The sequence below is a fragment of the Centroberyx gerrardi genome, chromosome 9 (assembly GCF_048128805.1).
Source record: "Centroberyx gerrardi isolate f3 chromosome 9, fCenGer3.hap1.cur.20231027, whole genome shotgun sequence".
Classification (NCBI taxonomy): Eukaryota; Metazoa; Chordata; class Actinopteri; order Beryciformes; family Berycidae; genus Centroberyx; species Centroberyx gerrardi.
The window spans coordinates 4422697-4436204 of record NC_136005.1 but is presented as its reverse complement, the minus strand read 5'-3'; the positions used below and the strand labels follow the sequence as shown (position 1 = coordinate 4436204).

Below are 13508 nucleotides of genomic sequence, written 5' to 3'. Positions count from 1 at the left end.
AAGTTTGCAAGAGAAAAATCGAAAAAGAAAAGGGGTCAAACTGGTGGAAAATTTTCAAGGCCGAAATGAAAAACAATAGGTGCAATGGATTTTGTTGAGCCACGGAATCTAAGGGGAAATAAATGTTGATTCTATCCTGCTAAAATCCGGCTTCAGAATGGGGAAATAAACACTTCTTATACACAACATTATTTGCCAGCTTGTTTTTCACCCAACTGATAAGTTGAAAAAAAGAGCCCGAGTCAGGTAATCTGAATCTGCACCGTCATATTTATGACCTGAATGCCTGCGGCAGCCGACTGGTTGGCTGCAAGGAATCTGTAAAGACGGAAAAGTCAAACTGTAAAGCCTGCAGCACAGTTTGTATTGTAGTGGATGGGAAGTAGGCCTATACAGCTTAGTTTTCAAGTATGAGTTTCAAACACGTTGCACCAACGGTAATTTTTTTGCTTTACTTGGTGATGTTTAGGGTGTTTTCATAGTAAATTGTGATTGATAAATGTTTCAACTTTCAAACGCATTTTTGGGAAGTGACTGGAAATATATTACTATATATATTTTAATATAGACCTAGGCTATAATAATATAATGTATACTATTATCATAATATTGTTGCGGACTCTATGGACATTATTCATCATAATCTGTGGTTTGGGAATGTTTAACACACACAGTTATATTGTGTGCTTCTCAGGGTTAAGGACACATGGTCCCTTTAAGAAAGTCTGGTTTTCTGAGTCTGACGTCTGCTCGACGTATGTTGTGTTTTTGAGCGCGAAGGAAATCGTCTTGCTTGCTGTTGGTGTAGTCAAAGAGAGAAGTTATCCATCTCAACTTTCCTGCCACTTCTACACTGGTGACCCCGACGTTTGTCTGCTGGACGTTTCCAGTGACAGCTCTTCATGAACATGGCGACTAACGCAGTTTCCCTCAAACTACCGGAGTTCTGGGAATCGTCGGCCTCGGCCTGGTTTGCCCAGACGGAAGCGCAGTTCGCGCTTCGGGAGATCACCGCGGACGCCACAAGGTACTTTTACGTGGTGTCGGCCCTCGGGAGTTCAACTGTATCCCAAGTGGTGAACCTCCTCAAAACTCCCCCACTGCAGGATAAATATGAGACACTCAAAGCCCATCTGTTGAGAGCTTTTGAACTTTCCGACGCCGAGCGGGCTAGCCGGCTCTTCTCTCTACAAGGCCTCGGCGACAGCAAGCCGTCTCAGCTCATGGACAGGATGCTGAATCTCCTGGGTGGGCACAAACCCGATTTCCTCTTCGTCCACCTGTTCCTGCGACAGCTGCCTTCCCAGGTACGGGCTGCCCTGGCCAACACCGCCATCACTGACTGCCGTGCTCTGGCCGAGGAGGCTGATAAATTTTTCCTGGCTGGTCAACAACACTGCGCGGCCACGCTGCTTCCTGCCCCAGCTTTTTCACCACTGCCTGGAGGCACAACGGTTGCCGCCGTAGCAACAGCTCCTCGTTGGCGGCAGGACCCCGGCCTGTGTTTTTACCACGCAAAGTTTGGGCCCAAAGCCAAGTGGTGCCGATCGCCATGCAGCTTCAGCGTGGCGGGAAACGCCGGGGCCGGCGCTCAGTAGTGGCCCTGAGCGTCGGCCGAGCAGGCAGGCTGCTGTTCATCCAGGACACCATCTCCGGACGGCGTTTCCTATGTGACACCGGCGCGCAGAGGAGTGTCCTGCCCGCAGTGGACATCCTGGTCGGCGGACACGGCCCCCCCATGGTAGCCGCCAACGGCAGCCCCATCCGCACCTACGGCACGAGGTACGTGGCGCTGTGTTTCGGCGGACAGCGGTTTGGCTGGGACTTTGCCACGGCGAAAGTGTCCGTCTCCCTTCTCGGCGCAGATTTCCTATGTGCCTATGGACTGCTGGTGGATGTCAAACACCGCCGCTTGATCGACGCTGTCATCTTCAGTTCATACGCGTGTACACTCAGCGGAGCAGACTCCATCAGACTGTCTAGCATGCTCTCCGCCGCGGACGAGTTTCTCCGTCTTCTCGCCGAGTTCCCAGACCTCACGCAGCCCACCTTCTCGTCATCCACCGCCAAGCACGGGGTGGAACACCACATCGCCACCACCAGCCCCCCGGTCTACGCCCGGGCCCGGCGCCTCGACCCGGCCAAGCTCGCCATCGCCAGGACGGAGTTCGAGACTATGGAGGGAGCACCTCGGCATCATTCGCCGCTCCAACAGCCTGTGGGCTTCACCCCTCCACAACGCCCCGAAGCCCAACGGCGGGTGGCACCCGTGCGGTGATTACCGCCGTCTCAACAACGTGTCGACGCCGGACCGCTACCCGGTCCCACACATCCAGGACTTTTCCGCCCACTTGGCAGGGAAAGTCATCTTATCCAAAATGGACCTCGTTCGTGAATACCACCAGGTGCCCGTCCACCCGCTGGACGTCCCCAAAACGGCGGTGATCACCCCATTCGGACTGTTCGAGTTCCTGCGCATGCCGTTCGGCCTTAAGAACGCCGCACAGACCTTCCAGCGCCTCATGGACTCGGTGCTACGGGACCTGCCTTTCCTTTTCGTCTATCTGGACGACATCCTTGTCGCCAGCACCTCCAAAGCGGAACACCTGTCCCACCTTCGGACTCTCTTCAAGCGGCTCAACCAGCACGGGCTGATCGTCAACCCAGCCAAGTGCCAGTTCGGGCTGACCACCATCGACTTCCTTGGTCACCGCATCACCAAAGACAGGGCAGTCCCCCTCCCGTCGAAGGTGGACGCTGTCACGAACTTCTCGCGCCCACTCATGATCAAGTCCCTGCAGGAGTTCCTCGGCATGGTGAACTTTTACCACCGCTTTATCCCCCAGGCTGCTCGACTCATGCGACCCCTGTATGAGGCTCTGAAAGGCAAGGCCCCCAAACACGCGGTGGACTGGTCCACGGAGAGGGACAAGGTGTTTACTGACGCTAAGACTGCTCTGGCTAACTCCGCAATGCTGGCGCACCCGTCACCCACGGCCCCGATCGCCATCACCACGGACGCTTCGGATTATGCCATTGGCGCGGTGCACGAGCAGTGGGTGGGCAGTGCCTGGCAACCGCTCGCTTTCTTCAGCCGCAAATTACGCCCCAGTGAACGGAAGTACAGCACCTTTGATCGGGAGCTCCTCGGCCTGTTCCTCGCCATTCGACATTTCCGTTTCCTGCTGGAGGGCCGACAGTTCCCGGCGTTTGTGGACCACACACCACTGATGTTCGCCATGACTAAGGTGGCCGAACCGTGGTCCGCCCGCCAACAGCGGCAGCTCTCCTACATTTCGGAGTTCACCACGGACATACGGCATGTCGCTGGCAAAGCCAACCTCGCCGCTGACTGCCTCTCCCGGGCCATCGTGGGGGCCGTTCACTTAGGACTTGACTACACTCGCATGGCAGTTGATCAGGCCGCCGACCCGGACGTGCAGGCTTACAGGACGGCTGTCACAGGGCTGCAGCTGGAGGACGTGGTTTTCGACGACGCCGGCACCACACTCCTGTGTGATGTCTCCATGGGTCAGCCCCGGCCCGTCATTCCCTCTGGGTGGAGACGGCGTGTGTTCGATGCCGTCCATGGCCTCTCCCACCAGGGCAAAAAGCCATCTATAAAGCTGGTGGCGGCCAGGTTCGTCTGGCACCGGCTCAAAAAAGACATGAGAGGGGGCGTGTCCGGAGCAACGACATGTAAAGACGTAGGTTTACCGATCTCCCGCTCAGGGCAATCAATATTCGTTAATTATTCCGTTTATTACATTTGAAACAAAACATCCTCCGTCAAACCATCAAGATCTTAAACCGGAGTTAATCAATTTCAATAGATTACGCCGCTAAACACCATTTTGTTCGAAAAAATGAAGAAAAACAAAAGTGGCAAGATGGAGGCCGTGGAATCCCCGGACTCCCCTGAGGCTGTGCCGCCTAGTGAGTGCACCATCGACCTAGCAATGCTAATGGCGGCAATCCAGAAAACCGAGGCCTCGGTAATTAATAGAATTGATGAAAGAATTGCTTCCCTGTCCAGAACACTAAATGAGAAAATCGACTCTATCTCCACCGACCTGCGAGGGCATATTCAGTCCGTACAAACGGAGTTGTCAGCGGCCATTGAGAACGTTGCCACGGACTGTGCAGCGCACGGCTCCCGCCTGAACAGTGTGGAAGAGGCGGCCAACGACTACTCAGACCGGGTCGTATCATTGGAGGGGAAAGTAACCCAACTCACAACTGAAGTCGCCAAACTCACAGCGAAAACAGAAGACTTGGAGTCCAGGCAACGGCGATCAAATTGCCGTATTTTTGGAGTGAAGGAATCTGGTGCTTTTAACTCTGTGGCATCTGTGGCTAAACTGCTTCAAGATATACTGGGTCTGGATTACGCACCCACACTCGACCGGGCGCACAGAAGTCTCCAGCCAGAGCCGAGAGGCGGTGAGCCACCCAGACCCATCATCGTTAAATTACACTACTTCCAGCAGAAAGTGGAAGTACTACAGAAGGCATCACGCGCCAGCCCCATTCTCCACAACAACCAGAAGATTAGAATCCACCCGGACTACACGGCTTCGGTGATGAAGAAGAGGGCAGCCTTCACCGAGGTGAGAGGGCTTCTACATCAATGTCAGAACACAAAGTTTGGCATCCTTTACCCGGCAATATTGAAAATCACCACTCCCGCGGGACTGCAGAAGTCATTCAACGACCCAGCTAAGGCGAAAGAATACATCCTCGCACACCTGCACCCCCGGGCTGATGGACAGTGATCTACCGGTAAAGTGGAAAACCATTGCTGAGCAATCTGGTCCTATTATTAGCCTAGCTTGCATTCTATGCGCCCCGCCATGATTATCTAGCCGTAATCTCTGTGCGCTACTGAGCTCATTAAGTGCCACTTCAGTCATTTGTCATTCCTTTGTTCATATTTTAAGAATTACCCCATGTTCTATATGGTTCTGTAACCCTAAATTTTATGTGAAGACTCCAGTCTCCCGGGGTGTGGGCAATAATCGGGCTACAGTGGTTGTTTGATCCTCTTTTTAATACCGGGCCAAAACGGCAATGTCAGTAGCAGGTAACAACTCTTAGCTTCTCACATGTGCACCGAGAATCTCGTGTCTCTTCAACAACGTTCCCTGACACACACGTTACAGGTAGGAACTAAAATTACTCTGGGGGACTGACTAAATAAAATCTTATAATTAAATAATAATAATAATATGAATAATAACAATATGAATAATATTACTAATATTAGTAGTGATATAATAATTATAACAATAATTATTATTTATATAATGATCCAATAATCAAGTTGAAATGAATTAATAATGAAATATATAATAGACCATACAAAATAATTGCAATACAATAACTTAAGATTACAGTTCTTTGCAGTGCTGTTTTTATAATGTTGTTTGATGTGTGTATATAATAAGGGATTTGGCTTTTGGCACTCCTCACCTGTTTGAGCCAGGGGACGGGGCACGCATAGCGTTAGCTGTTGGACCATCGAACTTGGACTAGCTGCCGTCATACACTACCTACGATACCGGACTCAGTGTGGTTATATTCAATAACGAGCGGAACGGTTGTATGTGAATGTAAATAATGTTAAAATGCCCTGAGCAGTGTAATACTAAGATACGGTTTAGCTTTGTTTGACATGTTAGTACTAAGCTCTAGTTCAGGGGGATTAGCTGCGGCCTCATATGTAGGCCGGCAGAACGGTTCAGTGCTTTTTGCACTTATATGTTTCTTCCTTGTTACATTCATCATTTTCTGCTTATTTTTTTATTTTTTTTCCTATGCAAGCATCCAAATCCACCAACTCGTTAGCCATTCTTATTTCCTACTACACATTTCTGATTATAATCACTATGTCACTTTCCTTCATTGTTTACTGTCATGGCTTTATCTGACATAAGTCCTAACTCCCTAGGCTCTACAACTCTACTGAGCTGGAATTTAAAAGGTGCTAATAACCCGGTTAAGCGTAGTAGAGTATTTGCTCATCTGAAATCCCTAAAGTCTGATATAATGTTCCTCCAAGAGACACATATCCGGTCCAATGACCATTCCAAACTTAAGCGAGGCTGGATTGACCAAATCTACCACTCCAGGTTTAGTGCAAGGGCTAGGGGAACAGCCATCCTCATTAGAAAAGGCATTCAATTTGTCTCATCCCAAGTAATCTCGGATGATAATGGCCGTTATATTATTGTTGTGGGGAAACTATTCAGCACACCTGTTGTGTTGGCTAACCTGTATGGTCCTAACTGGGATGATCCACAGTTTTTCTCCAATTTTATTTCTACCCTACCAGATCTGAACTCGCACCAGCTAATATTAGGAGGTGATTTTAATTGTGTTCTGAATTTAAAACTTGACAGCTCAAGTACAAAGTCTGATCGTGTCCTTTCTAAATCTGCCGCAGTGATTAACTCTTTTGTGAACTCCTATAATTTATCAGACCCATGGAGGAAGAGGAATCCCACCACAAAACAATTTTCTTTTTTCTCCCCAGTCCACCACTCCTATTCCAGAATAGACTTCTTCCTGCTTGACAACAGACTGCTATCCTATGTTGCTGACACCAAATACCATAGCATCATCATCTCAGACCACAGTCCTGTCGAATTAATTATCCGTTTTCCAGATAGTATAGCGCCTAGGCGCACTTGGCGCCTTGATCCACTATTACTGTCCAGCAGTGCCTTTAAGAAATTTATTGCAGCGCAGATAGATGATTTTCTAAGAATTAATGTTACACCTGATGTTTCCTATTGCACTGTATGGGAGGCATTAAAAGCCTATTTGAGAGGTCAAATAATTTCATATGCTGCATACGAGAACAAAGAGCTATCTCACCTCATTTCAGATATTGATTCGAGATATGCAGCTTCTCCGAACCCAGACCTTTACAAGGAAAGGCTGCTACTACAATCTGAACTTGAGAACCTCTCCACCAGTCAAGCTGAACGACTCCTATTGAAAGCAAGGCAGGGCTTGTATGAGCATGGAGAGAAACCTGGCAGATTACTAGCTCACCAGTTACGTCAAGCTGCCTCCAAGAATACAATACCAGAATTAAATATTGCACCAGGCTTAACCTCCTGCAATCCAAAAGACATTAACAACCAATTCAAACAATTTTATTCTTCTTTCTACACGTCAGAGGCTCTCCAAGATAAATCCTGTATGCACGCCTTCCTTGATAAACTAGATATTCCCCGCCTCAGCTCTGAACATCGAACCGCCCTAGACAGCCCGATCTCCACAGAAGATATCACTGAAGCAATCAATACAATGCAAAGTGGAAAGGCCCCGGGCCCTGACGGGTTCCCCATTGAGTTTTTTAAAGCATTCTCTTCCAAATTATCCCCCATTTTAAGCCAGGTGTTTGCTGAAACATTTAATAATGGCATGTTGCCACAAACCCTAACTCAGGCTTCAATCTCAGTTTTACTCAAAAAGGACAAAGATCCCCTAGAATGTGGTTCGTATAGGCCAATAAGCTTATTGTGCTGCGATTATAAGGTCCTCACTAAAGCTCTTGCACGACGCCTGGAGACAGTGATACCTCTTATAATTCACCCTGACCAAACAGGGTTTGTTGCAGGCAGACAATCTTTTTTTAATATGCGCCGCCTATTCAATGTTCTCTATTCCGCCCACTCTACAGTACAGCCTGAGATTGTTATCTCACTTGATGCTGAAAAGGCATTTGATCGAATTGAATGGACCTATTTATTTACTGTTCTAGAGAGATTTGGTTTCGGCCCACAATTTTGTTCCTGGATCAAGATTCTTTATTCATCTCCTATGGCGTCAGTCCGCACAAATACGGTCATATCAGACTATTTCCCCCTTCACAGAGGGGCACGGCAGGGTTGCAATTTATCGCCTAACCTTTTTGACATAGCCATAGAACCCCTAGCAATTGCCTTGCGAACAGAGGACAGAATTGCAGGAATTAAGAGGGGAGACACTATCCATAAGGTATCGCTTTACGCGGATGACCTGCTCTGTTTTGTTTCTAATCCAACAGAGTCTATTCCTATCCTCTTAGATATGCTGCAGACTTTTGGAAATTTCTCAGGCTATAAATTGAACCTTAACAAAAGCTTACTCTTTCCAATCAACCAGCTAGCTCAAACAATAACATATGACTCCTTTCCTTTTAAAACAGAGCTACAGTGCTTCACTTATCTAGGGATTCAGGTCACACATGCATTCAAAGACCTTTCCAAGCACAACTTCCAACCACTGCTGGAACGAACTAAGCAGGATTTAGCAAAATGGGTGTCTCTACCTATCTCACTTGCAGGGCGTACTAACTCTGTTAAAATGACAATTTTGCCGAGGTTTCTATATCTATTCCAAATGATTCCTGCTTTCTTGCCAAAATCTTTTTTCAAACAATTAGACAGACTAATTTCTACTTTTATATGGAATAAGAAAATGCCACACATGAGAAAGAGTTATCTAGAGAGACCAAAATCTGATGGTGGATTAGGCCTTCCTAATTTCATTCATTACTATTGGGCAGCTAATATCTTAAAGTGTATGTATTGGGTATCCACATTTGAAGAAAACAAGGGCCCCTCCTGGTCTATCATGGAACTGCAGTCCAGTCTCCCGACGTCTCCTATTTCTCTATTGAGCTCCCCTCTGCCTATTAAGCCTACCACTTTTATCCAGAACCCCATTGTTAAATCATCCCTGAAAATATGGTCTCAATTCAGGACACATTTTGACCTCTGTCACACCAGTACTTTTTCCCCATTGTCTTTTAATAATCTTTTCCCATCATCATTAATTGACACAGCATTTAAAATGTGGCATAGAAATGGCCTTGTCTTCTTTGGTGATCTTTTTATTGATGGTGTATTTGCCTCTTTTGACGCTCTAGGTAAAGACCACAGTATCCCCAAATCTCATTTCTTTAGATATCTACAGGCCCGCAGTTTTGCCAGCAAACATTTCCCCTCATTCCCATAACTTCCCACCAAGGGCCCAGTTGAATTTTGTTTAGACCTTAATCCTTCTCTTAAAGGTGCAATCTCCAGAGTATATAACATAATCCAAAATATAAACCCTCCATTGTGGTTGAAAACTAAATCTGCATGGGAACAGGACATTGGCTGTGAATTACCTGACGACACATGGCATCGCAGTGTAAGATATATACATGCTTCGTCTTTCAGTATAAGGCATGGTCTCATTCAATTTAAAATCCTTCATCGTCTTCATCTTTCCAATGAGAGACTGGCAAAAATATATCCATCAGTAGACCCCCAGTGTTTGAGATGTCATCACAGCCCAGCTACTTTGGGTCATATGTTCTGGTCGTGTCCATCTCTGGTTGATTTTTGGACATTCGTCTTTGAGTGTTTTTCAAATATATGTAACATCACTATTGATCCAAATCCAATCACAGCTATTTTTGGTGTATGTCCGGTGGAAAACAGGGTTACCACTCATCAAGCAAATGCAATTGCTTTTGCCTCACTCTTGGCTCGTCGTCTTATTCTTTTTGGTTGGAAGTCAAAAACACCTCCATCTTTCTTACAGTGGGTGAAGGAAGTTATGTCAAACTTGAAACTTGAGAAGCTGAGGTACACCATGCATGGATCTCGCAAAAACTTTAACCTGGTATGGCGCCCCTTTATGGAGTTTGTAGAAAACCTATCCTTTGCATGACCACGGTCATGATTTTATGATACTGTGACTGTACTATGGCTTAAAGGTGGTAATAACAGATATGGTACTTACTGGATGTACTTATTTATTTATTTATTTTTATTTTTATTTTTTTGCTATCTTTACGATAACAGCTGTACATTATTTTTCTTTCATTTGGGAGGACCTTGTATTTTGGTCCTGTCCTCTCATAAGTTTCTTAGGTCCTGTCTCCTGCTTTGTTAGTCTGTTTGTTGTTATGGTATTTTTGTATATCTGAAAATCTGAAAATAAAGTTTACAAAAAAAAAAAAAAAAAGACGTGAGAGATTGGGCTGGCACCTGCGTGGAGTGCCAGCGCTCTAAAGTTCACCGCCACACCAAAGCCCCCCTGGCACCGTTCCAGGTGCTCGAAAGGAGGTTCGACCACGTCAATGTGGACCTGGTGGGCCCCCTTCCCCCCTCCCACGGTTTCACTTACCTCCTCACCATGGTGGACAGGACCACTTGATGGCCAGAGGCCGTCCCGCTGTCATCGACGACGTCCACCGAGGTGGCCCGGGCGTTCATCGGGTCCTGGGTCGCCTGGTTCGGCACCCCATCTGACCTCTCCTCTGACCGAGGCCCACAGTTTACGTCCGAGCTCTGGAACGCAGTCACAGAGGGCCTTGGGGTGAAGCTCCACCGCACCACCGCGTACACCCACAGGCCAACGGGTTGTGCGAGCGGTTTCATCGCTCCATGAAGGCCACTCTTCGGCTCAGCCTCAAGGACAGCAGCTGGGTCGACAGGCTCCCGTGGGTCATGCTGGGCCTCAGGACCGCCCCTAAAGAGGACCTCCAGTCCTCATCTGCGGAAATGGTTTACGGCCAGCCACTGCGGGTCCCAGGGGATTTCGTCCCTAACACCACGGTTCCCTGGTCTGCAGCCCGCCAACGGGCCACGCTCCGGGACAACGCCAGTGTTTTCGCACCAGTCCCCACTTCGCATCACGGCCTCCCATGGTCTCACGTCCCCACAAGTCTGCAGTCGAGAGGGTACGTTTTCATCCGCCACGACGCCCACCGTGGGCCCCTGCAACCTCCCTACAACGGCCCGTTCCGCTTCCTGGAGGCTGGGGACAAGCACTTTGTGGTGGACGTCAGCGGCAAGCCGGAGCACGTTTCTGTGGACCGCCTCAAACCAGCTCACCTGGACTTGGACCAACCCGTTGGTCTGGCCCTACCCCCGCGGCGGGGGCGCCCCCCTGCCCTGCCTCCACCCCCCACCCTGCCCCCACGCCGCCGCAGGGTCCCCAAGGCTCCTCCTGCGGGCGCCCCGGCCCCCGCTCCCGTTCTGCGGAGCCGTTGTGGCCGGGTCATCCGTCCCCCTCCACGTTGACTTTCTCTGTTATGGTGAATTCTGGGGGGACGTATGTGGCGGACTCTATGGACATTATTCACCATAATCTGTGGTTTGGGTATGTTTAACACACACGGTTATATTGTGTGCTTCTCAGGGTTAAGGAGACACGGTCCCTTTAAGAAAGTCTGGTTTTCTGAGTCTGATGTCTGCTCGACGTATGTTGTGTTTTTGAGCGCGAAGGAAATTGTCTTGCTCTGTGGTTAAAATAAATGACACACGAGTTGGTGTAGTCAAAGAGAGAAGTTGTCCGTCTCAACTTTCCTGCCACTTCTACAATATAGTACTTTCATGACTGGAACGGACCAGACAATTTATTTATTGTTACCCGACAGAATAAACTCTAGTGAAGTTAAATTTTATTTTCTGACCTTCACAACAGCGGTTGAAGAGCGGTCACATCCTAACAAGACTAAGAGTCTAACAGCCCCGCGACGTTAAATTATAGTAAATTATAGATGCTTTCTCAAGCTGCACAATCACCCAAGTGAGTGAAAATGTAGCCCTCTATATACAGTTATAGCATAACACTATCATAAGGAAAGGAATGGTTTCATGTTAACAGGATGACCTCTTTTGCAATGTCATGTTGACATTATAAAAGAGGTTAAAACTAGACATGGGCAGCAGCAGGCAGTATCAACTCACCGGTATATTAGAACAACTGCCATTTATGTACATAGCCAGGCACAACAAAAGGCTACACGGCATGACCCCAGTACATTGTGTGAAGCATTATTCTTCTCACCAGCACAATTATCAAGGTTATACTATATATTAATAAAACAGGCAGTAGTCAAGTTGCATTGTCTAATTTGGCAACCATGTTTCTGCTTCATCGGTGCATCCACATCTGCGGCAAATAGGCCTACTTTGCAAAGAGTTTCACTTCAACCTGTAGGTCAGCCAAATTCCAAGCATTGCGCACAGTTAAGATAAGTCGGTCAAATTCACTGTTTTATTATACAGTCAATAACTAGGTTGCTGCAGATAGTATTAAATGATAAAGAAGGATATTTTTGGACTCAACCAGTGAGAAAACAATTATTTCCGCATCGAGGGAACACCTGAGTATCCTCCGGCCACGCCTCATTGGAGGACGGAGGCGAGGAGACATGACTTGGGGTATTTTTCTTTGCTAAACAGATCAGTAGTCAGATCCAGCTTCCTCCAGCTAAGAACCATATCCAAAGTCAAGTCCTTCCTCTCTTTTCCTTTATGCTTTCATTTCATTTCATCGCCTCAAATATTGTAACTCCTTGTATATAAATATTAGGGTTGGGAATCAATTAAAAAAACACAACTAATTAATCGCACAATTTTCTGTGATTAATCTCATTTAATCGTTTTTTTTTTCTTAATACTGAAGCTTGTAATCATACATATTTAAACATAGAATGACCAAATTAATCACTAAATTAATGTGGAATCAGCACAAAGGAAGTATATTTGAAATCAAATACTATCGTTTAATGGCAGCTTTTTAATTGAAAACACAGACTCTCCCCTGTGAACTACAGATTAGTAATTTCTATCAAAACCATCAAGATTCAGTTTGAAAGGCAGATTATTAACAAACTGTAGATGGCAGACAGACTACTTGCCTGACCTGAAAATGCCTCTTCATGCTGCCGTGGGAAAACAAGCACAGATCCTGTGCAGGTCCACTAACGTTACTTCAATACCAAAAACATTTCCTACCCTTAAAGCTTGTAGAGCAGCAGAAGATGAGTTATCAGGTTACTGTTTACAAATCCTGTTACTAACACAGACGCAAATTGTGAAATGTTAAGTTTCACTTCATAGTCCATGGGCCAGACCAGATATCGGTAGTGTTGGGCTTTGACAGGGGCAGGTTTGGTTATTAGCAATTAATAAGTAATAATCGTGAAATTATTAATATTCATACAATTATTGACGGGAGTCAGTATTAATGGGGCACCACCCTGGAATCAGGGACCAATAACCGAACCTTCAATACAGTCTCAAAATGGCTGTTCACCCCCAAATGACAGTGTTTAAGTACCACTGTACATTTATGAGTGAACAGTGAAGGGTGAATTCGTACACAGGCCCTCACAACCAGCCCTTATTGCAACACATATGCACAAGGAATCACAGACAACTTCTCTTTAAAAGTATAACAGAGTTTATTTAACTTTAGCAATATCAATCAATAATCAATAACACTGCAGTTAATCAACAACTATTATACAACTATAACTATAGGTCTAACTAGCAAGCATAAAGGCACAAACAACATATGGCACGTATGGATGCGTGTGTGTGTGTGTGTGTGTGAGAGAGAGAGAGAGAGATATGAGAGAGAGAGAGAGGGCAAGATGGCGGACGTGACCACGTGAGTGGGACATCTCGCAAGAGTTCAAGATGGCGGCTGTGACCGCGCAGTTTGAA

At 46.9% G+C, this 13508-nt stretch overlaps 1 protein-coding gene across 1 annotated transcript in view; it reads right to left on the bottom strand.

Moving 5' to 3' along the window:
- LOC139929879 (solute carrier family 2, facilitated glucose transporter member 9-like) overlaps window positions 1-13508 on the bottom strand; it is a 55552-nt gene that overhangs the window by 15229 nt on the left and 26815 nt on the right. The gene's annotated exons all lie outside the window — the stretch shown is intronic.